Genomic DNA, 25159 nt, shown 5'->3' with positions numbered 1-25159 from the left:
AACTGCGCTAGCTAGAACTTTTAGTACAATGTTGAATAGAGGTGAGGAGAGCCAACATTATTGTCTTATTCTTGATTTTAGATACAAAAACATTCAGTCTTTCGCCATTAAGTATGATGTTAGTTTTTCACAGATGGACTTTACAAATTAAGTAAGTTCCTTTCTGGTCCTAGTTTGTTGAGTATTCTTATCATGAAAGGGTGTTGAGTTTTGTTGAAGCTTTTTCTGATTTATTAAGATGATCCTGTGGTTTTTGTCCTTTATTCTATTCATATGATGTTTTACATCAACTGATTTTCAGTAAACTAATCTTGCATTCCTGGGATAAATCTCCCTTGATCATGGTGTATGATCGTTTTTATATGTTACTGGATTCAATTTGTTAATATTTTACCTACATTCATAAGAAACATTTATCTGAGTTGTCTTTTCTTGTGATGCCTTACCTGGTTTTAGTATCAGGGCAATACTGGCCTCACTGCATGAATTGGGAAGCGATCCTCTTTTGTTTTTTGTTATAGCTTGTGAAGAAATTATAGTAATTCTTCCTTAAATATTTGGTCATATTTTATTCTTTAACTTTTTCTGTTCTTATACTTTTAAACATGCACTCTGACAGCATGTCCAATAGGAGGACATAAATGTCCACCCTTTCACTCTGTAAACCTGAAATTAATATATGGTATCTAGAGTATTTGACAATAGAGTATTGTCAAAGTTTGGGTTACAGCAAAGAGAAGTTCGCTAATTCCTCCTTAAAAAGTTTTCCAAGCTTAAAAAAAAAGAGAAAGAAAGAAAGAAAAGAAAAGGAAAGGAAAGGAAAGGAAAGGAAAGGAAAGGAAAGGAAAGGAAAGGAAAGGAAAGGAAAGGAAAGTTGGGAAACATTTATCTCGGACCTGAACTGTTTCTCCAGTACTCCCAGCTCTCTCCCATTTCGCGACCCTCCCCAATGCAGAGTTCCAGCCACGTGCGCACAGATCTGAGAGGTGACCCTGGGGTGAAGTAAGATTTGGCATCCTCCCGCTTCCGTCAGCATCTGGAGGGGGAGGAGGTTGGGCCAAGAGGGTCTCCAGAGGCGGGGCGGAGGAGGAGAGAATGCAAAACAGTGCCTCGTCCCTGGAACCTCTTGAGCAGCAACGCCCCTCGCTATAAATTCAGAACTGCCTCATCGAGGATGATTCCAGCGCCTGTCAGCCAGGGCCCCAGGCAGTGGTGACAGGCAAGGGCTAGCAGCTCTGCCGTGCTAGGGCGGTGATTGATAGGGAGCAGTCCAAGCGAACCCCAGGAGTGAGGGCGCACCGCTGGGACGCGGAAGCGGCGGGCGGAAGCCCCACAACAGCGCTGCCAGCTTGCGGTCCAACGTGGGCTCAGTGCCCTGGGCGCGGGTGAGTCGACACTAAGTCCCATGCCGGGTTTGGGGGCTGCGGGGCGGGCCTGCTCAATTTTATGTCAAGGTGTCCTAACTGCGGGTGCTGTGTTGTTAGGCTCCCCAGGACGAAGGAGAGAGCGAGCTTAGTTCCGGCCGGCGCCCACCAGGAACGGGCCGCCCTCCCCCAAATCAGGTGAGGGACGCCCGGGTTACAGGGGAACAATTTGAGACTGTTCGCTGCGTGCCCCCAAAATTTCATTCTGATTTGACCAGTCTCTTTTGAGTCTAAGTAAGAAATCTGCAGAACTGGGATGCAACCAAGTAAACTTTCTTCCTGGCTTCCTGGCTTTTAGCCAACTCTAGTCTTTTCACCATAGCTTGAGAGAGAAGTCGGTATGACTCCGCGGGGCGTCCATTTAAAAGTTGTGCTATTTCTAAGGTGAAGTCTGGAGTGTTCCCAACCTCCCTTTCTGCTTCCCAGGCAACACCCCAGCACAGCTCATTTCCCCCCGCACTCCTCCCTGCAAACTGTACTGGTGGGTCCTTGGTACTGGACATCGCCCCCGCCTGGAGCAAACTCTCCCATCTTCAGGTGTTCCCAGGTGTCCTTTGATTCATTAGATTGGCAAGGGGGAGAAGCAGAGGAAGCTCCACACCCCAATCTAACAGCCCTGGCCAGTACACGTTTGTAACTGAGGCAGGGTTTTAAGAGAAAATCTTTTTGGCTCCCTTCCTCCACATCACCTACCTCGCACTCCGTTCTTCAATCCTCTTAACTGTCCAGCCCAGTCTTTCTACACCGCCAGGCTGCTGTTTCTCCCCAAGACCTCAGCAAGTCTCTCTCAAAGTGTCCCGCTGTCTTTGGGCAGCTAGTAGAGACCCTGCTATTGAACCCCACTGGGGCTTCTTTACCTTTTCTTTATTTTCTGGCGGTGTATCAGAATTCCACTACTGGCCTTCAAAGCCCTCTCTTCTCAGTAAACGTTTGGGTATTCATTTTCTCCTGGGATCAAATTTGGGACTTAGCTACATTTATTTCTAGTGTCACTGAGAGAAAAGAAAGTAACAGTAAATCTGAGGTGCTAATGTTCTTTTAAAACTTCGTTGAGCGACTTGTTTCTCCTAAAGGTATTTAGTCCCCAACATGACTCTCTTGGCAGACAGCATCTGAGTGTGCGGGATCCCGAGGCATTTATTTCCTTTAGCATAAGTTGTAAGCTTTTTCTAAGTACTCTCTAAGAAACTGCCTGCTTCCCTGTCTCTGTACTGCTTCCCTAGCTCTAAAGGCTCCACACAGATAATCTCTATTTAGGCTGTGGTGGATTCTGCCACCCTCACAAGCAGATAGTGCAAGGGCAGGGAAGTGCCAGGAGCTGGGAATGGGGAGACCCACTTAAGTGGCTGTGTACTATCAGGAGAGTTATTTTGTAACTCTGAACCTCAGGTCCCTGCCCTTAAGTTTCCCTCCAGTAATAAAATTCCTTCATTCCTTTTGTTTCCCAGTTATTTGCTTAAAAAATAATAGTCTAAAATAACTACCCATTTAACCCATATTTGGGACCCTCAAAATCCTCTAAATAACTGTCCTGGTAAATTATCTATTCTGGAAAATCATTAAGTTTCCAGCGCTGGCCCCAAAAGTCCATCCCCATCCCACCCACCCCCCCCCTCAGATTATGGCTGCCCGTTCCCATAACCTGGTTTATGGCTCAGGGAGTGTACCCCCCAGTTGCCAGGTCTCAGCATTTGTTAAAGTTTCACAATTATTACTGTCAAGTCTGTCATCTCCTCTGTCTCTCCCCCTTTTTTTTTCCTGATTTCATTGTTCTTTGTGCCCATCATGAAGCCTCCTTCTGTGAACTGAATCAAATTCTCCATCATCCAAGTCAGAAGAAAGCTTGTTTTCTTCCACTGGTTCCGCTGATACCAAAGGAAGACTTATCTTAAGATATAGAAAATGTCTCTCAGTCACTGTTGCTTCAGCAATGCTCCCTATCCCAAGAGTTTCAAGCCTAAATCTTTCCTGTCACTCTCTAATCCTGGTTCAGTGTTCAAAAACCAAACAATCTGAGGATTGTTCAGGTTTCTTACATTGTGTTTTTTCCCCCTAATTTGAGGTAAGAATTGTGTGTGTGTGTGTGTGTGTGTGTGTGTTTGCATGTACATTTTTTTGTTTGTTGCTGCTGCTTATTACTGTTGTTGTTACTATCACTAATTATTTGCCCTATGTGGGAGGGAAAATAGTGAAAGGAAATTTAATCTGCTACTTAACCAAAGCCCTGGTAAAATACTTAGCTGAGAGAAGTCTAAAACTAACAGCTTAAATGTATGATGCATATTTTCTATAGTTTTATCTGTGCCACCACATCCTTTTCAAGCAAATAACAGATATGATGTATTTTGTTTTCAGATTTGTTATAGAGACCTAGTCCCATAATACTCACATGTTTTGGCTGCCTGATGCAGGCTTCCGGCCTTTAGCCCCACACTCATTAGTTTACCTAGTGCTTTGTCTGCTCGTCATGACTGGCCGATGCCAGAGAGCCTCCCAAGTAAGCGAGCAAATTAGAATTTTATTTAGATGTTTGAAGTAAAACCAAGTGTTGTAATGATTAAGAAAGCTGTCTAAAAGACACACTGTGGCAAATAACAAATATAGAGCCAGACCAGCAAACTATGACAAAGCAGTCAAGGCCAGGTTAGGAAAGCTCTTCTCCCATTTTTAAACTCATCGCCACTGAAAAGTGCTATTATTTTTCTTCAGAATAGTTCTAAGCCTTCCCTTTCAAAACTTCCTAAAGTCACTGGATTACATGGTTTGTGTTCCCTGTCATGTAGTTACTTATTAAAATAGTATATCGAAGTTCACATAAGCAAAAGAAATTTTGTTCCATTTCCAGCCTAAATTTAGCTGTCATTTTACGTTTTTCTATTTTATTCATTATATGAGCTTTAGCTGCCAGAATTCAATTTTTTGATGACTTAATATATAAGCTATCTTAAATCGAGGAGTGTCCATAGGGGTTTAAGATCATTTTCAACTGATTTGACAAATGACTACCATTACCCTATTAAAGCTCTAAAACACATCCAAAATAAATCACAGCCAAAAACAAACAAACCAACCAACAACAACTAAGGAGCTGTACATGAGCTATATACATATTTGCCAAATGTTTTATTAGTCAGTGGTCATTTTAATGACAAATTTGATAACTGGAAATAGAACATAAAGTATATATATAGATCATAGAAATGACAATGAATCTTGTTATTAGTCGTCGTATTAACATTGAAAGTTCTGCTGATTTTTGATCCTCTGTAGCAGATGGTCACAAGAGAAAACAATTCCCTTGAGTGTTAAAACCATCTTTCAAGTATTTTACTAACATAAGATTCACTATATGCTGTAAATATTGTATGACTGCTGTATTTTACATTATTCTTACAGCTCAATTTAGAAGTTTTTGTTTTATTTATCTGGTTCCTAAATAGGTGCATCATCCAAATGTCTCAAGTAGAAATAAATGTCTAGAATTTTCCAGTGATTACTAGAGTTCCCTTCCTATATCTAAGAATATTTTAAATTGTGTTACTAGTCTCACATTTAATTACTTTTCTAACATTTAATAGTTTAGAAAATGGGTGAAGAGATGGGTATGCTTTGTTTTTCTTAACCGCACTATGCCTTCATATTCCAAGTCTTAAGTCTAAATGTCCTTAAAATTTTAAATCTTAGAATTAATAATCATTCGGTTTGGGTCAAGTTTTATATGATTTCTTGTTCACTTTATACACAAATAAGCTGTTTTATTCTTCACCAAATGATGTTAAAACTTATTTAGATTTAGATTAACTTTGAATGGTTAACTTCAGAGTGAGAATACTGGAGAACACATATATGATTGTGTACTATTAAAAAGAGTTTATGATTGCTAACTTGCTCTCTTTGATGTCTTTAGATATTTACCAATTAATATTAATCAAAGTTCTTCTATCCACCTTGGAAAATAAAGAATTATATGTATGAAATGTATCAATAATAGTAGAAGATACTTACAGAGGAGATACTATAGATCTGAGTAATATTAGCTCCTTAAGAACACTGAAGGATAAAAATGGTCTTTGCCCTAGAGAGATGTTGGTCAAGCTAAGTACATATTTGGATATGTGACTCTCCAGGCATCTCAGTGACACTGGGGTGGGAAGCCATTTTTAAAACAAGCCTCCTTCTGTCCTACTTTTCAGACCAGGTGGAACATCTAATGTGGTCACATTGTTTGATTCCAGCCACTTCCACAACTTTCCCTTCCTTAGGGGAGTATACCTCCTTTGATAATATATGCACCACATCCAATGCTTCTTTGTATTCTATTATTAAATGCTCCACAATTCATTTTCTTCTTGCTTGTTATTTGTTTTTAGCTAAAACGATGGAAAATATTAAATACATTTTTCAGGTCCCTATATTTTAGAAGAGATATGCTAGAAACCACTCTTCTAAGCTCATTTGAATATAGTACCCTATTACACACAATAAAATGACTTGAAATTGATGCTTTACTCTTACTAATTGGGGAACTAACTATTAATACTATTTTTTTAGTCTAACACTGTAAAGGCAAGGGGAAAGTAGAGGAAAGAGTAAGAATAGGAGAAACAGAATAAAAGTTGAAATGGCAAATCAGTGGTTCTTCAGGCTTTAAGGAAAAGGTATGGCAAGCATTTATAATCACCTGGGAGGTATTTTTAAATCTGTATATATTGTCCAAATTTTCCTTAATCCCATTGCTCCTGAGAACCACTGTACTATATATTAGGAGCAATAATCCACAATTACCTTAAGTGTCAAGGCAAAGATCAGCATCATGGGCATCATGTGGGACCTTGTTAGAGATGCAGATTTTCAGACTCCACCTAGACCTACTGAAAAAGAATCTGCATTTTAGCAAAATTCCCAGGTGATTCAAACACACAATGAAGTTAGAGGAGTCCAAGTACACAGCACCTAGGCCTTGTTTAGAATGATCACCTAGGATGGTTCAGTCAGTAAAGGGTCTGCCTTGGGCTCAGGTCATTTCCCAGGGTTCTAGGATCCAGCACCATCAGGCTTCCTCCTCCAGGGGGTGTCTCCTTCTCCCTCTGCCCCACCCCTCTCATGCTTGTGCACACTCCTGTGCTCTCTCCCTCATAAATAAATAAAATCTTTAAAAAAAAAAAAAAACAGAATGATTACCTAGAGATTATTTTATTGGTTTTTTGATAAACTAACATTTTCACATAAAGCTTACATTTACATTCAGCCTTTAATATTGTTTTTATTTAATTCTCACAACATCCCTATGAAATAGGCACCGCTTTATCCTCATTTCGTAGATTGGGATACTGAGTAATAACAAGATAAGTAACTCACCCAAATGTGGTAACTGGTAAAGACTTAAACACAGGAATTTTGATTCCTGTGCTTTCAGCTACCCCATATTGTCTACTCTCCATTTGGCCTTTTTAAGGCCAACTAATTATTTGAGAATTTATTTTACATTATAATTTGAAATCAAGTTCTGTTTCATAGAAAAAAACAAGATTTTATTTGCAATATTTGTCTGTCATCTTACCTTTAAGTGCAATAATGAGGAATTCTAGAAATTCCTTCTTTAGTTGGAAAATAAATACTAAAACTATGACAGCTCATTATTTAAAAGTTAAGGTTTGCTATCTCTGTTTTTTCATAACTTACCTAAAATTTATTCTTTTTACATTTTGGTGTTCTGATGCTATTAAAAAAACTTTTCTCTTGAACAAGTGACTCCCTACCTACACAAACTATTCAGCCTTCCAACTGAAATTTTATACCACTCTTTAAGCTTTAATATAAACAATTATCTACAAGCATGGCTCATAAAACTAGTTGAATGTAGTTACTAACCAGTCAGTCTGCAAGCAAATGGTGACTTCTTTTAAGCCAGCGACTCCCCAAATGATTGAGTCTCTGAACAATTTCTCCTAGTGCATGTAGATTCTCTGAGAGATGTCAGCTGGATCTAGCCAAAAGCCTGTTGTTCTGACAGAGGCTTATTGACATTGGTCAAAAGACATAAGTGAGTCTGAGTTCCCTGTGATCATGTTTGAGAGGAGAGGTGTGTCAATGGGACTGAGTATCTACAGTTTTCCCAGGGATAAAAGGACATTGTTGGGAGATGGAACTTCACCAGCTGCTTAGATCTGGAAGTTTAGGCAGCACTAACACTATAGTATCTAATTTGTAACTTATGGCTTAGGATGCAGTCAACCCAGGGCTGCCATAACGCCAAGTTGTAGGGGCCTAGCAGGGTGGTAGTGTCTGGGAGACATACTGCACACAGCAGCAGAATTTCTTAGAGCTAATAAATGATAAAGTAGCAGTGATTCTCTTATGACCCTGCTGGTCTCAACAAGCCCAAATATTTGTGACTGCCGTTGCACAGAATCTATGGGATTTCTTCTACAAAATTCATATATTTATACTTTCATTATCACATACATTTTTCTTCACTTTTTGACCCAAACTCTTCTCATTAATCCAATTCAAATGCATTTTACATGCTTCTAAATCTGTGTAATACGCCACTAGAACAAGAATGTTCCATGAGCCCAGCTTTAGTAATTTTCTGTGCAAATGATGTCACTTCACATAAAACACATTGTACCCTGATGGATCCCAGCCCTTAACCTTCACACAGTTAAATGCTGCCACTTTATCAGGAATGGAAAAGTATCTGATGTGATTCCTACGTAATGATTTCTTGAATGTGTTCTGGCATTTGATCAACTAGGTTAACAGAATAAATTTTTAAAAGAAAGACAAATCTATTCTTTTTTTTTTAAAGATTTTATTTATTTATTTGACAGACAGAGAGATCACAAGTAAGCAGAGAGAGAGAGAGGAGGAAGCAGGCTCCCTGCTGAGCAGAGAGCCTGATGCAGGGCTGGATCCTAGGACCCTGAAATCATGACCTGAGCCGAAGGCAGAGGCTTTAACACAGTGAGCCACCCAGGTGCCCCAAATCTATTCTTTTTTAAATTACCATTAGCTTAAGCCATGTGATGGGACATTATATAGTCATTTTTACATATTTAATAATATTTAATGGCAAGGAAAGATAATCATAAGTGAATAAAGCAATATATAAAACATAAATCATGAGTGTGATTCAACTTGTGTGTGTGTGTGTGTGTGTGTGTCTGTGTGTATGTGTGTGTTTGATAGATTCTTGTCAAGTTGACAATATGGCCTTACTTGGATCTTTAGTGTTCTAATGAAAACAGTTATATTAGCACTGATGTGTGGTTAAATTCACTGATATACTTTTAAAATGTCTGCATCTTTGTAGACCAGATAAGACTAGGAAAAAATATATAACAGATCTTAAAAGCTTTGGAGAGTTATTAAGATCAAGGCTAAGATCAGAAGTGACTTTTTTCTTTCCTTTTTTTGGGGGGGTATAGATTTCAGATCTTTAGACAACTGCTACTAACTCTGCAGAAAATGATACTGGCAAATCCGACCCTTTCTGATTTTTTTCCCGTAAGATACACTAGGGCCTTACAGAAGTTCACAAGGTTCATACCAAGGTGGTATTTTTTTTAAGAGAAATAATCTTATGGGAAATGTCTTATTGCTATAACAACAAAAACTACTGAAATTCAGGGATAAAAAGAGATTCTTGTAATGCCAAAATCATTCCAAATAAGAATGTTATAGTAAAGTTGGTATATGTTGTGGTTTAAAAAGTAACCTGTAATATACCTATTGTCTTCTTGAATAACTCTTCAGCTTTAAAAAAAAATTCTTACTTAAAAATGTCCCCCAAATCCATAACAGAAAATATTGGTTAATTTAGCTACATAAAAAAATTAAAATCATCATATGTAAAAAGGACAAAAAACAAAGTCAGAAGATAAACAGAAAGTTGGGAAAGCTATTTGCCACACATTACATGTTAAATGCTAGTTTTCCCAACATAGCATAAGCTCTTTATTTTTCTTTTTTTTTAGAGATTTTATTTATTTATTTGACAGAGATCACAAGTAGGCAGAGAGGCAGGCAGAGACAGAGGAAGGGAGCAGACTCCCTGCTGAGCAGAGAGCTGATGTAGTGCTCTATCCCAGGACCCTGGGATCATGACCTGAAGGCTTTAACCCACTGAGCCACCCAGGCACCCCAGCATAAGCTCTTTAAAATGAGAAACAGTGAACAACCCAATTGAAAAATGAGCAAAGGCCATTACTGGGCAAACTAGTAGAAGAATAACTACAAAAAATAAGAAAACACAAAGCTCAACCTCATTCATAACTAAAGAAATGCAAATCAAGACAAATATATACTTTACATTTATCACCCTGAGGAAAAAAAGTTGAGATTTGATAAAAGCCAGATTTTTAGCATCATCTAACCTTTATAGAGGACATTTTTAAGTATCTCTCAAAAACGTGGATTATACCGTTTGCTTCAACAATCATTTTGAAACTTTTCTAATGATACATAGTTTAAAAAATGCATACGTATAAACAGAATCATTCAGGCATGTTCTTAAGCAGCCAAAAAGGGAAACTGAAAAAAAGAAGACCGTAAGGCCCATTAACAGGGGGCTGGTTGAATAAATCATCATGTGTCAGTGCAATGAATGAAATATAGTATAGTCATCAAAATAAATGAGGCAGATGTATATATATAGTATAGATAGTTCTAGCCATATTAAATTTAATAAAAAGGCAAAGAGCAGAATAGTATGATGTGTAAAATGGAAAAAAAATATGGATATACACATTTGTATGCACATGTATGCTTTTTTAAAAGTCCTAAAAAGATGGGGGGCCTGGGTGGCTCAGTGGGTTAATGCCTCTGCTTTCGGCTCGGGTCACAATCCCGGGGTCCTCGGATCGAGCCCTGCTGCTTGGCAGGGAGCCTGCTTCCTCCTCTCTCTGCCTTCTCCTCTGCCTACTTGTAATCTCTGTCAAATAAATAAATAAAATCTTTAAAAAAAAAGATACATTTGAAACTGTTAGTAGTAAGTACCTCTAGGAAGTGGATCTGAGACATGAGACATGAGCTAGGAGACAAAACTTTTATTTTTATACTCTTATAACTTGACATTTATACCAGAAGATGTGTCACTACAATGAAAAATAAAAAGAGACATACAAAAAAACCCAGATCTCTTAAAAAGATTTATTTTCAGTTCTGGTGCAATCACACTTAGATAGGTTTATATTAAAAAGAATCATTTATCAAAGTTTAACTGTAGATTCATAAGTATCTAATCTATTATGATATTTCTTATATTACTAGTTATGTCTACAGAAATGTCTTAGAATAAGATTTTATTTTACCCAAAAACATTGTTTTTCTCCTCTAGTGTGTATCTACAAGGGTATGGGGGAAGATGTTGATTATAACCAGGAAGAAGATGAAATCCCACATGACAGACTGCCACTTAACTCTACATAAGGACAAACATATCCTTGATATGGACCAGACAGTTTCCTTCCCTTCGAAAACACATTTAAGATGTAGTTGTTGGGGCATCTGGGTGGCTCAGTGGGTTAAGCCACTGCCTTCAGTTCAGGTCATGATCTCAGGGTCCTGGGATTGAGCCCCACATCGGGGTCTCTGCTCATCGGGGAGCCTGCTTCCTTTCCTCTCTCTGCCTGCCTCTCTGCCTGCTTGTGATCTCTCTCTCTGTCAAATAAATAAAGAAAATTAAAAAAAAAGATGTAGTGTTAATATTTACTCTGTCAACTAAAAAATGAAAATCTAACCATATTCAGTGAATCTCATTATTCTTTCCTCTTTTCAGGTTGAATATATGATAAATTGGTCTAAAATGGCTGAGCTTTCATCTGACTAAGACGTAGAAGCCATCCCAGAAGTTCTGCATCCAGGTAAAATACCTTATACCTATCGCACTGCATCTGTCAGTGGTTTTTCTCTAATGTGTCGATGGTGGAGGTAGCACAATAAGCCACACACACCATTGTGTAATGACAGAAACAGAGGAAGCAGAAAAGAATGAAATTCCAGTCTTATCTCATCCCTTATGTGCAGCTTTAGAACATATATATATATATATATTTTTTTTTTTTAAAGATTTTATTTATTTATTTGACAGAGAGAGATCACAAGTAGATAGAGAGGCAGGCAGAGAGAGAGAGAGAGGGAAGCAGGCCCCCTGGTGAGCAGAGAGCCCGATGTGGGACTCGATCCCAGGACACCGAGATCATGACCCGAGCTGAAGGCAGCGGCTTAACCCACTTTTAAATGTAAACAATGTTAGAATTACCATCTATTAATGTAAACCATATGAGAGATTTGCAACCCCTTGGCAAGGATCTCCTTGTGGCCATTGGTGGATTGTTCTTCATACTATGCAGGGCTTTCAGAGAACCAGGAAGGAAATGATGGTGTTCTCTCTTCAGCCACCCAGTGGGGGGTTTGGGCTCTATGAAGCACTCACTTCCAGAAGCACATGTCCAAAGACCATATGCCCAAGGACCATAAACCTTAAAACTTGACCTGCTCACCTTCAGAAAATCCAGATGTCTCTGAGTCTCATTCTTATAAAAGTTTCCCCTACTCCAGTAAGATATAGGCAAAAAGGGCAATGTGGAACTGGAAGCAAGGTACGCTTAATACCCATATAGTCTAGCCCCCTAGTAGGCATGAATCCCATGGAGACATGCAGCTGGGCATTACACTCAGAACCTGAGAGGGCAGCGTGGGTAATCAGAGACTGCTCCGTCCATCCATTTCCTGTCATATTGCTCACCTGATATTTTTCATAAAAAGAGTCCTGTATTTTCCAGATCAAAAGATTTTTTTCTCCTCACGAAAACTCAGCTCAGGGAACAAGCCCTCAACCTCCTAAATTAACAGGGGAGACACTCCATAGTCCCCCGAGGGAGAATAAAGAGAGTAGCTTGTCCTCTTCTCAATATATTGTGATTACATTTTATCAAAGCAGAAGATAGATAGGATAGGTGCTGGGTGGGCAGACAAATGTTAGAGGTGATTTTATTTTTCTTTGCTTCATTGGCAAATGGGAAACAGTTGTTGGAAGGCACTCCATGGTGGTATTAGGAAACTATTTAGGATTGTTTTAATTTTGGAGACAAAAATAGAAACATTCTACAGAGCTCTGTCACTGGAAATCTTTAGGTTTGGGTTTTTTTGTTTGTTTGTTTGGTTGATTGTTTTGTTTTGTTTTGTTTTGTTTTGAGGCATAGTTAAGCTTAGAAAGCTGGGCTATACATGTTTGCAGCAAAAATCCAGCTCTAGAAAAAGTATGTTGAAATATATCTCCTAAATAGGAAGCTTATTTTATATCCTAAGAGTTCTGAACAGAAGAACTCTTTGTCCATAATACTCCATCAGCCTTATAACGGAAAAAGCAAGACAGTAATCCAGGGGAGTTCCTGATGGAAATGATTCTATGAACAGCCTCCCTTCTCTTGTTTTGGAAGCCCTCAGTTTCTAACAGTCACATATTTGTAGCAAAACTTTCAAAATAATATGATGTTTTCCTTAAAAATAACAAAACAGTGAAAAAAAACCACTATAAAATCTTCAACTTTTTCAAATCATTAAGTTACAGATGAATAGGCAAAACATGCTTACTTCAAAGAAGTTATTTTTTGTTTGTTAAAGTACTGATGCTATACTAATTCTGCCACTGACTAGCAACTTTGCCTTTGGTTTCTTGTAAAATAATCTCCAAGGCCCCCTCCCAATCCATAGGCACTCTTCTGAAATACAAAATGTGTGTTCAGAGTTCCTGAACATTGCAGTGCCCATTTTATCAACTTACAACTAAAGAACTCTGACCTCTTATTGATTTAAACCAGTAATGTGTAAACAGCATTTCAGAGCTTGTTTTATAGGACCAAAAGATTTTAAGTTGAAATCTACTTAGGAAAAATACGGAAAACCAGGACATTTAAAAGAATAAATAAAGACCACATTCAGTGGCTTAAAATCTGTAAACTTGCACTGTCCAGTATGGTAGTCATGTGCTATGTATGGCTATTCAAATGTAAATATAAATTAATTATGAGTAAATGAAATTAAAAATTCAGTTCCTCAGTTGTGTTAACCACATTTCAAGAAAAGACACATATAATTAGTGGCTACACTGTTGGACAGGACAGATTTACAACATTTGTATCAGAAAATTCTAGGATACTATTGCTATAAACAACTTACTAATAACTGCAGTGGATTTCCATTGTTACTTGGTAAGAAATTGTTATGGTCTTTTAAACTTACTGGGAAATTTTAAAGTATTTTTTAAATTCTAATTTTCTCAGCTGTAGGTTATCTAATATATAATTCTCATAGTACTTTTCTCTTTTTCCTATTTACTTGCATATTAAAATACATGGTATTAAGTATCTTATTTACTCTCCTAAGGTTAGAGGCTCTCGTTTTCTTAAAAATCATGAGAAGAGGTACATGCAATTTTATTGAACTAATATATAGCTGTTTTTTTTTTTACCTGCATCACTGACATCTCCAAGTAAACAAAACTAGAAAAGACGTCGGATCATTTCTAAAGACCCGTATTTTTTTTGTTCCTTATATTCTGTGAGATTTTTTTTCCTGCAATGATAGATATGTCTCAGTTATACTGAGGTAACTACAGATGACTTAACCTTTTTTCAGAAATTGGAGAGCCATGCAAAATAAGTATTAGATGACTTATTTTTTTCTCTTTTTCTAGAAAAGCACAAGATATTAGGAGTCTCTATTTTTGTTTCTAAATTATTTGTATCACAGGGAACAGTAGTTTGTTTTCAATTTTTAATTAATGTAATCACCACCTGTTATAGTATATTCTTAAAGTTCTTAGTCACCATGTCACCATTTTTCCACTAGTATGATCCCATTATTAAAACGTCAGTCTCAATTACTTTCTAGTCACTTATACCTAGTAATTCAATTACATTTGGTTCCTAGACTAATGGCTGTGTGTTACACAAGGCAAAAAAATTAAATATCAATTTGTCTTCGAGTCATCGAAGCATCAAGGATTTGAAATAGCTATATAACTAAAAGGAAAGCATATAAATATCTCGCCTGTATTCCTTTTACACATTATTAGTATTATTTTTCAATAAATGCACATATAATAGGAGTTTGCACCTAGTTTGGAATCTTACCAATGGGGGAAAAAAGGCAAAGTAAAGGTTAGTCATTTGAGGGGTTGTTCTTACAATAAAGAAAAATATATTTTTCCTTACGGAGTAACAGGTTTACTCCAAAGAACCTATTATCCATAGTATATTTATGGAAACACTGTTCCTAGGCTTGAAAAATCGAGCTAGATATGCTTAGCACATAACTGACCATATAAGAGACCAAATTTAGGTTCCTGTTAAGATTTTTAATAATTAGGGGCGCCTGGGTGGCTCAGTGGGTTAAAGCCTCTGCCTTCTGCTCAGGTCATGATCCCAGGGTCCTGGGATCGAGCCCCACATTGGGCTCTCTGCTCCGCAGGGAGCCTGCTTCCTCCTCTCTCTCTGCCTGCCTCTCTGCCTAGTTGTGATTTCTCTCTGTCAAATAAATAAAAAATATATTAAAAAAAAAGATTTTTAATAATTAAAAGAGTTCAGAGAATTAGCACAAAAATGTGGAGGCTTTCTTTTGCTGGCAGAGAGAACTTTTGACTAGTACCAAAAATACTGTCATCCTTCCCCTTCAACTAGTCATTCCTTTTAAGACTTTTAAGAAGATTTAGACATTTAGGAATCATTTTTTTTATTTTTTATTTTTTTATAAATATATAATGTATTTTTATCCCCAGGGGTACAGGTCTGTGAATCGCCAGGTTTACACACTTCACAGCACTCACCATAGCACATACTCTCCCCAATGTCCATAACCCCACCTCCCTCTCCCAACCCCCCTCCCCCCAGCAACCCTCAGTTTGTTTTGTGAGATTAAAAGTCACTTATGGTTTGTCTCCCTCCCCATCCCATCTTGTTTCATTTATTCTTCTCCTACCCCCCTAGTCCCCCATGTTGCATCTCCACTTCCTCATATCAGGGAGATCATATGATAGCTGTCTTTCTCCGATTGACTTATTTCACTAAGCATGATACCCTCTAGTTCCATCCACGTCGTCGCAAATGGCAAGATTTCATTTCTTTTGATGGCTGCATAGTATTCCATTGTGTATATATACCACATCTTCTTTATCCATTCATCTGTTGATGGACATCTAGGTTCTTTCCATAACTTGGCTCTTGTAGACATTGCTGCCATAAACATTCGGGTGCACGTGCCTCTTCGGATCACTACGTTTGTATCTTTAGGGTAAATACCCAGTAGTGCAATTGCTGGGTCATAGGGTAGGTCTATTTTCAACAGTTTGAGGAACCTCCACGCTGTTTTCCAGGGTGGTTGCACCAGCTTGCATTCCCACCAACAGTGTAGGAGGGTTCCCCTTTCTCCGCATCCTCGCCAGCATCTGTCATTTCCTGACTTGTTAATTTTAGCCATTCTGACTGGTGTGAGGTGGTATCTCATTGTGGTTTTGATTTGTATTTAGGAATCATTTTTTAAATTCCAGAAAGGTGTAAGATGTTTAGAAATGTAATAACATAGCACAGATCTGATGAAAGGTGGTTATCTGGAACTAGGTCTTGGGCACCTTTCCAGAACTTAAATTCTAGGGAGCTCTGGGACAACAGGAACAATGTCATACTGCAAGTCCAAAATCCAGTCAGGAACAGCCTTCCTCCTCCTCCTCTCACCCAGGCAAGACCAAAATACTTCTATACACAGCATGGGTCACCATACAAAGCAAATAGAGCTGCTGTAGATAAAATGAGGCAGTGGGTAAAGGCTAGACCCTGAACCTTGGCTTCTCAGTGATACTCCCATGTCAAAGAGGAAGAACAAAATGGGCATTTCACTGCTTCTGGTCCCTCTAGTATGGTCAGTGTACAGAGCAGGAGGAGAAAACAATTGTCTTAACAGTAGAAAGAAGAAAGTCCAAACTGCTTTGGCAGTGCGAAAGCAATGCAAATTCGACTCACTAAGGACAACAGCTTCTCATGTGATAGATATAATACTAATAGGTTGGCCATAATTTGTTCAACTCCAAACCACGAATGAATACTCATCTCCATTTTACGCAGAACATATCTATACACAGTTGAACAAATAGGGAATGGCCCTATTTGTGAAAACCGTTGCCTGTGGGCTTAATAAGCTTAGTGGGACAATTGAAGTAGTAGTAAGCTCCTCTTGGATTTCTGCTAGAATTTAGACTTAATTAGATGGATGAGTTATACAAAACTTACCACCTGAATTAAAGAGTGAGAAATAGAGTATATACCAATTAAGTGAAAGAAAATCATATTATGAATAAAACAATAAATGTCAGTTAATTAAAACTTTTATTTTAGCCTCCTTAAGATAATATGACAAATTTAACAGACCTAATTCAATATCTTAAAATGAAGAGATCTAGGTAACCTATTTTATGATTTTTATCTTCTTTGGAAGATGTTTGACATCTTTAATTTTCATATTTAATCAATTTTGTTTCTGTTTTTAGTTTCTGTGGTGTCGCTATCCATCAACTCATATTGGTTGAGTGTGTGTGTGTGTGTGTGTGTGTGTGTGTGTGTATGTATCCCAAGAGAAAGTAATTCTGCAATCCTCCTCAGCAATTCATTTTAACAATTAAGAACCCTTAAGCGAAATAGAATAATTCAATTCACAGGAAACTTTTATTCAATATGTATAATTAGTTTTAGTTAACTTTATTAATGAAATGTCGCAAATCAATTAGGTTTGCAATAATCAGATGCTGAGGACCCAAGAGGGGCTATATCTCTCACAAGAGGGGAAGGTGATATACAATTTAGTTGGGAAGCAAATGTAATTAGATTTGATCTGTTGAGTATTCCTCTCCTGATGTAGATTCGGGCAGATACCCAGACCCGTGTATATAGTTAAAAAGAAGTAGAAGAAACAATGTGACTTGGAAAATGTCTTCATGGTCCTCTCAACCACATACTGATAGCCGAAGTGGACCTTTGCAAACACGGGTAGAGACATTTTCTTCAGACAGTGCTATCTTTTAAATTTATTTTTCAAATCCAAATGCCTGTAAGTAGGGCAGTATATATAAACACTCTTGTTTATCACAGTCCCCATTGTTACCTAATACCTTAAATAGGGTGCTTCGCACATTTATTTAACTGCTCGAATCCTGATGACATTTCAGTTTAAAACCATTGTGATCTAGAAGTTGGTTACTGAGTGGGTATTGGTTAATCCTAAAATTTCTTCCTCAGACTCTAATATTAAAAAAAAATCAAATAAAGGGTGCCTGGGTGGCTCATTGGGTTAAAGCCTATGCCTTCTGCTCAGGTCATGATCCCAGGGTCCTGGGATCGAGTCCCACATCGGGCTCTCTGCTCAGCAGGGAGCCTGCTTCTCCATCTCTCTCTGCCTACTTGTGATCTCTGTCTGTCAAATAAATAAATAAAATCTTTTATAAAAAAAAATATCAAATAAAATGCATGACAGTAAGAATCCTTCTGAATGAGAATGATGTTAAAAACAATCAATTCCTATTTAGGGTTGTGGTTTGCAACGAATTCTGCTGTGATTCACTGAGTATTTCTGTCAGATACCTACATGTCAGGCACTATTCTCCGTCCCGAGGACAAAGTGTGAGCAGCAGACAAAAACCCCTGGCCTCAGAGAACTTATATTCTAGTGCATGTAGACAGAAAAACAATCAAGTAAAAAATGCAATATGTTGCATGACATGGAGAATGGAGATAGAAATGAGAGGGGAAGAAAGGAAAGCCTCCTTTGTAAGAAGGAAGGAACTCTGTGGACATCTGAGGAAAGATTCCTCTAGGCAAAAGCAAAGCATAAAGCAAAAGCAAAGGCCCTAGGCAGTACTATGCCAGCAAATTCAAGACATAGCAAATAGGCCAATATCCTTAGAAACCACAAAAGAAGAATGTATAATGAAAGAGAAATCAAGTTATTGAAGGATAGCAGGACTAATAAGTAGAAACTGGAGACTTTAAGAATGGATGCTAGAAGAGAAGAAACAAATGGAATTTTAAACCTAAATGATTTAAGACCTAAAATGCTTTGAAATGGACTGAAATGTTTCTAAAATGTTAGATTTTTAAAAGAAGTCAGATCTGTGATTCAATCCCCAATAGTTGGTTATGTGGCTATAACTTGAACTCTAAATATTAAAAATGTGCATTTGATGTCCGTTCCTCCTGGACACCAACTGATTTGTTTGGGGCCTTTGGTATACTTCAAAAACTCTTTGCCTATCACTGACCTGTAATCCCTGGTCTCTGGGCCTGAAAGTAAAACTCAAGTAATAAAGACTTGGGGGGTAAATATCCTGGCCATTAAATTATTTTTAGTGCAAGTTTTGCCATCTTAGACAAATATACCAGTGAACTTAACACTGGTAAACTTAACAAATCCCAGGGATACTAACAAATGTAAAATGATTTTATACATTAGTCATCCTATTTCAATTATTTTATCTCCAAGTCCAATAAAAAGAAAATTCTAAATAAAAAGATACATTTGGGATTGTAAATGTGGCATTCATCCACATATAATAAGGAAGAAAATTACTTAATAAAAAATTTCAAATTCAACCAACTCTACAAATGTAGGATAGTCTGAATGAGAAGGAATAGTCCTGACTTCGCAGTACATTTTAGTGGTGGTGTTTTCTCATAATCCCCATGCTTTTTTCCTGTCCTGCTATTCTACAAGATTTCCTAATGAGGATTAGGGAACAAGTGTATTTAACAATCTGTATTTGCAGGTTGGAAACAAGAAAATGAAGACTAATAGTTTCTCTCCTGCTAATTTGATTTTCTACAGCTCCTCTCCTACCAGCACAGGCAAAAGACTTAGTTACTATTTCTAGCAGATGGGCCAAGGAAAAGACAAGCATCTGTGATGTCATGCTTCCCCCAAATGGGCCAGCTGCCCTACAGGCCTCCATTAAAGACTTCCCCAAGAGTAATATATGAGAAGTGATCATGAACAGAATAAGAAAAAACAAAACAAAACAAAACAAAAAAATGCAACTTCCTTTATTCTAGAAAAGCAATACTCAGTGGCTGGTTAACAATGCCACAGTAAATGTTTTTGTACATTTCTTTTGCACATGTGGAGAGTTTTAGGGTATGTACTCAGAAGTGGAAATGATGATTTGATTTCCAAAGTGGTGGTGACATAAGGAGATTCCTGGGAATGGGGTTGTACTGAGTTGACAGAAAGACGTGGGGGTTCAGTCCTTAACTGCCAATGTGTGGCTGGCTCTCTAAACTAAAATATGACCCCAAAAGAACTTTTTATGGTATATTTCCAGGTCCTAAGGCTAGTTAATAGTACAAACGGTTATTTATTGATAAAATTTATTTCCTATATATCCTATATACCCCACATATCAATGACATCCCATAAAATCAGCCTGCCAAGGAACTAGAACATTTTGAGTACACAACACATAACTTTAAATGAGAGGTTTTCCTTTTCTCACATAAAAACATGAAAGTCAGTTTGAACTGATATGGACTTCTGTCCAGGTGAGTGCCTCTGATTTCAGAAAGTATGTACCTCTTTTGTAACTCCAGCGTGTCCTTGGAAATCGCTGCATAAAGGCCAAACTGCCAAGTCTAGTCCTCCTCTGAGAAAAACCTTTTTAGTTGTATGTCAGTAGCTGGTCTTTGTTCTCTTCAGCACTCATTGCAAAATACAGCAGTTCTAATTCTAAATCCTAATAGTATTGAGAAGACAAGCTGAGTTAAAACAATGCCTGTAATTTAATCAGTATTCGGTCCCTAATAAAAAGCTAGTTAGTCACAGCTTCCTTCCTAATCCCTCTCCCACAGATTTCTTTCCTGAAAGGAGATACTTACTATACCTCATTTTAGGGAATACAAACTTTCCTCAATTGCTAGGACTGGAGTAATGAAAGATATGAAAATAGTATTTTAAGCACAATCACATTTTTTCTTTCCATTCTTGGAGGTTCAACAGATTCTTAATTTCAGTTTTTTTAACTTCCCTGAAAATAATTTGTCTCTACTTACCTGCTATATCAATGCATTATTTTATCTTCTTAATCTGGTAGACTCACAAATTTCAGTGATCATCCAGATCAGAAAAAAAATAAGTGAGATGTAAAGCATCTAAATAACAAATCTTCTCACTCAAAAAGCTAAAAATAATAAAAAAAAAAAAAATCTCAAATTCAGGAATGAATATCCTTGAAATTCTCCCAACTTGGAGTTTAGTTTTAAGTGTGAAAGCTTTGGGAGACCAGTTTGGGAAGCAACCATGCCAGGTACTGTTTGATACACATAATCTTAACTTCCACAACACTTAGGAGGTACTATGATGTTGCAATTGTATCATATTGTTATTTTATAAATGTAGACACATAGCAGAAAAAATAATGCCCATTAACTGGACACCCACTGGATCAGGCACTGAGTCAGTCGCTTCATCTGCATTTTCTTACTTAATCCACCAAAAAAACAAGCAAACAAACAAACCCTATAGGCAAAGTTCTCTTATTGGTTTCATTTTTTTTTTCATGGACACTGTGCCTAAGGGGTCCACTTTGCTAACCAATGTCAGGACCAGAACTGGAATTTGGGACTGACTCCAACACCCTGGTTCTGATCATTTCTTTTCCAGATTTAACCCATCAAGTTCTCCAGAGCCTTCTAACTTCCTGCTGTTGCTTTTAATTAACTACACCATTAATAAGCTACACCATCAGCATTTTTTACCATGTATGTATGTAAGTGAACACCTTGTTATATTTTTGCTTAATATTTGCTTATACGAGTATACGGTGCAAATTTAAGCTAGCATCATTTTGTATAGTAGGAGAGTCCAGAGCTCTGAAAGGAATGTTGAAGATAGGGTAAAGCAAGTATTTTTCTGTCACATTTAGTGAGAAAATTGTTAATTCATATGCCACCAGCCAGACACAAAAATGCAATAGGAAATGAAGAAAAAAAGTAACTACTTTAAATAATGCGGTATGTAGTACAAATTAGTGCACTGTGAATTAGTTTCCTTCTGCTATAGAATTGATCATTTGGATTATGTAGGCAAGCAGTGTAAGACATTACTAAAATTATCACTGAAACCTAGCTTTGAGATCTATGGAAGACACTAGGCAATTTGCCTGAGAAAACACTTTTTAAAAGGATAGGGATGGGTTATTTCCCTCTCTGTTAAATATTAGCCTTTGAAATGAACCCAGCTGATCTGCTAAATAACACTTGCAAATTGTTATGTTTTAATAAAGTGACAGACTGAGAGAGAAGTCACACTAGACCTGCTTATGCTTCTGGAAGCAGTACAGGCCAGAAACATTATGCAATAATGCCTTTTAAAAGAAGGGTGCCTCTTAGCGTTACCACCTTGCCTGGCAACAAATGTAGCCACTTACTCCAAATGCAGGCATAATTACAATCTATGAAAATCTAGCATCAGAATCCCAAACCCCTGGTGCAATACACAGTAAATTACGGCTTTTATGTCTGTAATATTTTCCACCATTCCTTTTAAATATGTGAATATATGAGCGTGCTGTGTTTCAAGGAGCCTTGCTCTATAAGGCTGTAGAAAGGTTTTACCATTATTAATCAGGTATCCTGTAAACAGGACACCTCACTTTTAGATTTCTGGAAGGTTCAGAGCCTGCAGTGCTACTGGCAGAGGGCAGGCCCAAATGCGCTACTCCTAATAAAAAAAATCTCTGTGCAAACATGGAACACAGTGAAAACTTGAGGGACCCAATGTGTAGGCGCCACTAACAATCGTCACTTCAATTACAGCTTTAACCATGCAAACCTGGGCTCATTCATTGGTTTATAAAATTACCGCAGAGCCTTATAAGGTAAGCGTGAAATAACATTAATTTTTAATCTAATCTTGGATGACCAATAAAAGAAAAATCTTATCTTAAAACCCTCACAAAAGTTGTAAAATCGATGTCTTAAAACTGAGAATAAATTCAGTCGAAAGAGAAAAATAAATGCTTTAAAATCTAAAGTTAAAAAACACAGACATCTTAAAATAAATCAAGGAAATGACTATTTTGCAGAAAATAAATCTTGTTCCTGTGATTTGTGACTGGCCATTGAGTTTTGAGCTTGAGTATGAAGCTGTGCTCCGCTGTCTAGTGGAAATAGCAGGGGATACAGGTTCTTCTGCTTCATTTCCTAAAGCATGGTGATTTTTTATTCCCAGGTGTTATGTCTTAAAAAGATCTTAAATCTTAAAAAACAGAAATAGATTTTGAAATTGAGAGCTGAAAGTTTCAGCTACTTGGGTATGATTTTTAAAATAGGTAATACAGACCTCTAGTGGTTGAACAGTTTGAAAGCCTCGGCAAGGAAAAGAAATTGTGAGGCAAGTGCAGGCATTTTAAGGAGGAGAATTTTTAAAAAGAAGAAGAAGGAGGAGGAGAAGGAGAAGGAGAAGAAGAAAGAATACTTACTAGTTAATATCACTCACAATGCAAAATTCACATATTTCACACACAAAAAAGGTAAGCATGTGCTTCAAGGAAATGTGAAGCACCTGCCATCTTCACCGTGCTCCTTGATTCTCCTAAAATAAGCAAGGCCCTTCCCACCAAAGTTCCAGCAAGAAATCTGGATCTGTATTGATTTTCATCCAAAAGATTAATATCTGGTTCATCTATTATTTGAATGGACCTGACAGATATTTGTGTTATGTGAAACAGATTTCTTCTCCTTGGTACACAGTTCTGCCTCATTGGGACTCTTCTAAATTCCTCATGAAAGCGCTCCCCAAGAAAATGCAACAGACCTTCACACAGCTGAAGCTTACCTGTCCTGTTCCCCCGTCCCTCCAAGGACAGCCCCAGGCCACCAGAGTGGGCTTAGTGACTGGGGCCCTCTCCAGTCTACAGGAAGCGCAAATTGTTGGGTCCATGCACAAGCTTAAGTGATTACTAAATGTCCCTCTAGACTAGGTTTCTAAACTTGAATGAATGCACAGATCACCTGAGGAATCTTGTTGAAATGCAGATTCTGGCTCAGTAGGTGTAAATGGGGCCTGAGATTGCTTTACTAGTAAGCTTCCCAGTGTTGTTAATGTGGCTTATCCAGGGCCGGCTGGGAGTAGCAAGGAAACTCTATAATATCTCTATCTTTTTTTTTTTTTTTTTGAATTTTTTCACCCTTTTATTTTTTTTTTCATTTTATTTATTTTTTCAGTGTAACAGTATTCATTCTTTTTGCACAACACCCAGTGCTCCATGCAAAACGTGCCCTCCCCATTACCCACCACCTGTTCCCCCAACCTCCCACCCCTGACCCTTCAAAACCCTCAGGTTGCCCCAACCTCCCACCCCTGACCCTTCAAAACCCTCAGGTTGTTTTTCAGAGTACATAGTCTCTTATGGTTCGCCTCCCCTCCCCAATGTCCATAGCCTGCTCCCCCTCTCCCAATCCCACCTCCCCCCAGTAACCCCCAATTAACAAGTCAGGAAATGACAGATGCTGGCGAGGATGTGGAGAAAGGGGAACCCTCCTCCACTGTTGGTGGGAATGCAAGCTGGTGCAACCACTCTGGAAAACAGCATGGAGATTCCTCAAAATGTTGAAAATAGAACTACCCTATGACCCAGCAATTGCACTACTGGGTATTTACCCTAAAGATACAAACATAGTGATCCGAAGGGGCACGTGTACTCGAATGTTTATAGCAGCAATGTCTACAATAGCCAAACTATGGAAAGAACCTAGATGTCCATCAACAGATGAATGGATAAAGAAGATGTGGTATATATACACAATGGAATACTATGCAGCCATCAAAAGAAATGAAATCTTGCCATTTGCGACGACGTGGATGGAACTAGAGCGTATCATGCTTAGTGAAATAAGTCAATCGGAGAAAGACAACTATCATATGATCTCCCTGATATGAGGACATGGAGAAGCAACATGGGGGGGGTAGGGGGATAGGAGAAGAGTAAATGAAACAAGATGGGATTGGGAGGGAGACAAACCATAAATGACTCTTAATCTCTATCTTTTTTAATTACACTTTTGTTTTTACTGATTTCTTTTTTTTTGTTTATTTACAGCATAACAGTGTTCATTGTTTTGGCATCACACCCAGTGCTCCATGCAGTATGTGCCCTCCCTATTACCCACCACCTGGTTCCTCATTTTTTAATGGCATCTCTTAAATTTAATTTTTGAATTTATGAAACATTTTAAGTTCTCTTTCACTTAACTATATGTTATGTATCACTGGGAACCTGTTACTCGAGTTTTGTAAAGATGATCTTAAACTTTAAAAATAGATTCAGTGTCATCTGTTTAGCCTGGTGAGTTCATGGTGATTATGAGCACCTCTCTAAGCACTTGCAGCCATCAGGCACTTGTAGCCACAGTTAAATATCTGATCAGCCATACTGGGGCAGTGGGAGAGATCAGGTTTTGTGCATGTTGAAAAACTACCTAAGGTCCCAAAGTAACCTCCACAGCATAAAATCAGGCAGAATAAAAAGCACAAGCTGAAACTGTTAAGAGTCAACACATCAGAGTAGAATATGGAAAAATATATTTTTCAGACAAAATGTATTATAATTCCATCATCTAAATAATTTCCTATTATAGCATATTGTCAACCTTAATTTTGAAATCCATAATTTTAGAACTTATGTCATGGAGTAGTCT

The 25159-nt window shown here is 37.8% G+C and overlaps 1 protein-coding gene across 2 annotated transcripts in view; it reads left to right on the top strand.

Moving 5' to 3' along the window:
- Nucleotides 1-1174: 1174 nt before the first annotated feature.
- The window catches only part of AGTR1 (angiotensin II receptor type 1), a 56017-nt gene continuing 32032 nt past the window's right edge, over nucleotides 1175-25159 (top strand). The window contains exons 1-3 of one of the 2 annotated variants that reach the window (XM_046002622.1): nucleotides 1175-1385; nucleotides 1485-1562; nucleotides 11206-11290. The gene's annotated coding sequence lies outside the window, so the exon portion shown is untranslated. The remainder of the gene's footprint in view (nucleotides 1386-1484; nucleotides 1563-11205; nucleotides 11291-25159) is intronic. The other variant, XM_046002623.1, reaches the window with a different exon arrangement.

This window comes from Meles meles, chromosome 4 (assembly GCF_922984935.1).
Source record: "Meles meles chromosome 4, mMelMel3.1 paternal haplotype, whole genome shotgun sequence".
Classification (NCBI taxonomy): Eukaryota; Metazoa; Chordata; class Mammalia; order Carnivora; family Mustelidae; genus Meles; species Meles meles.
This window is presented reverse-complemented; position numbering and strand designations above follow the sequence as displayed.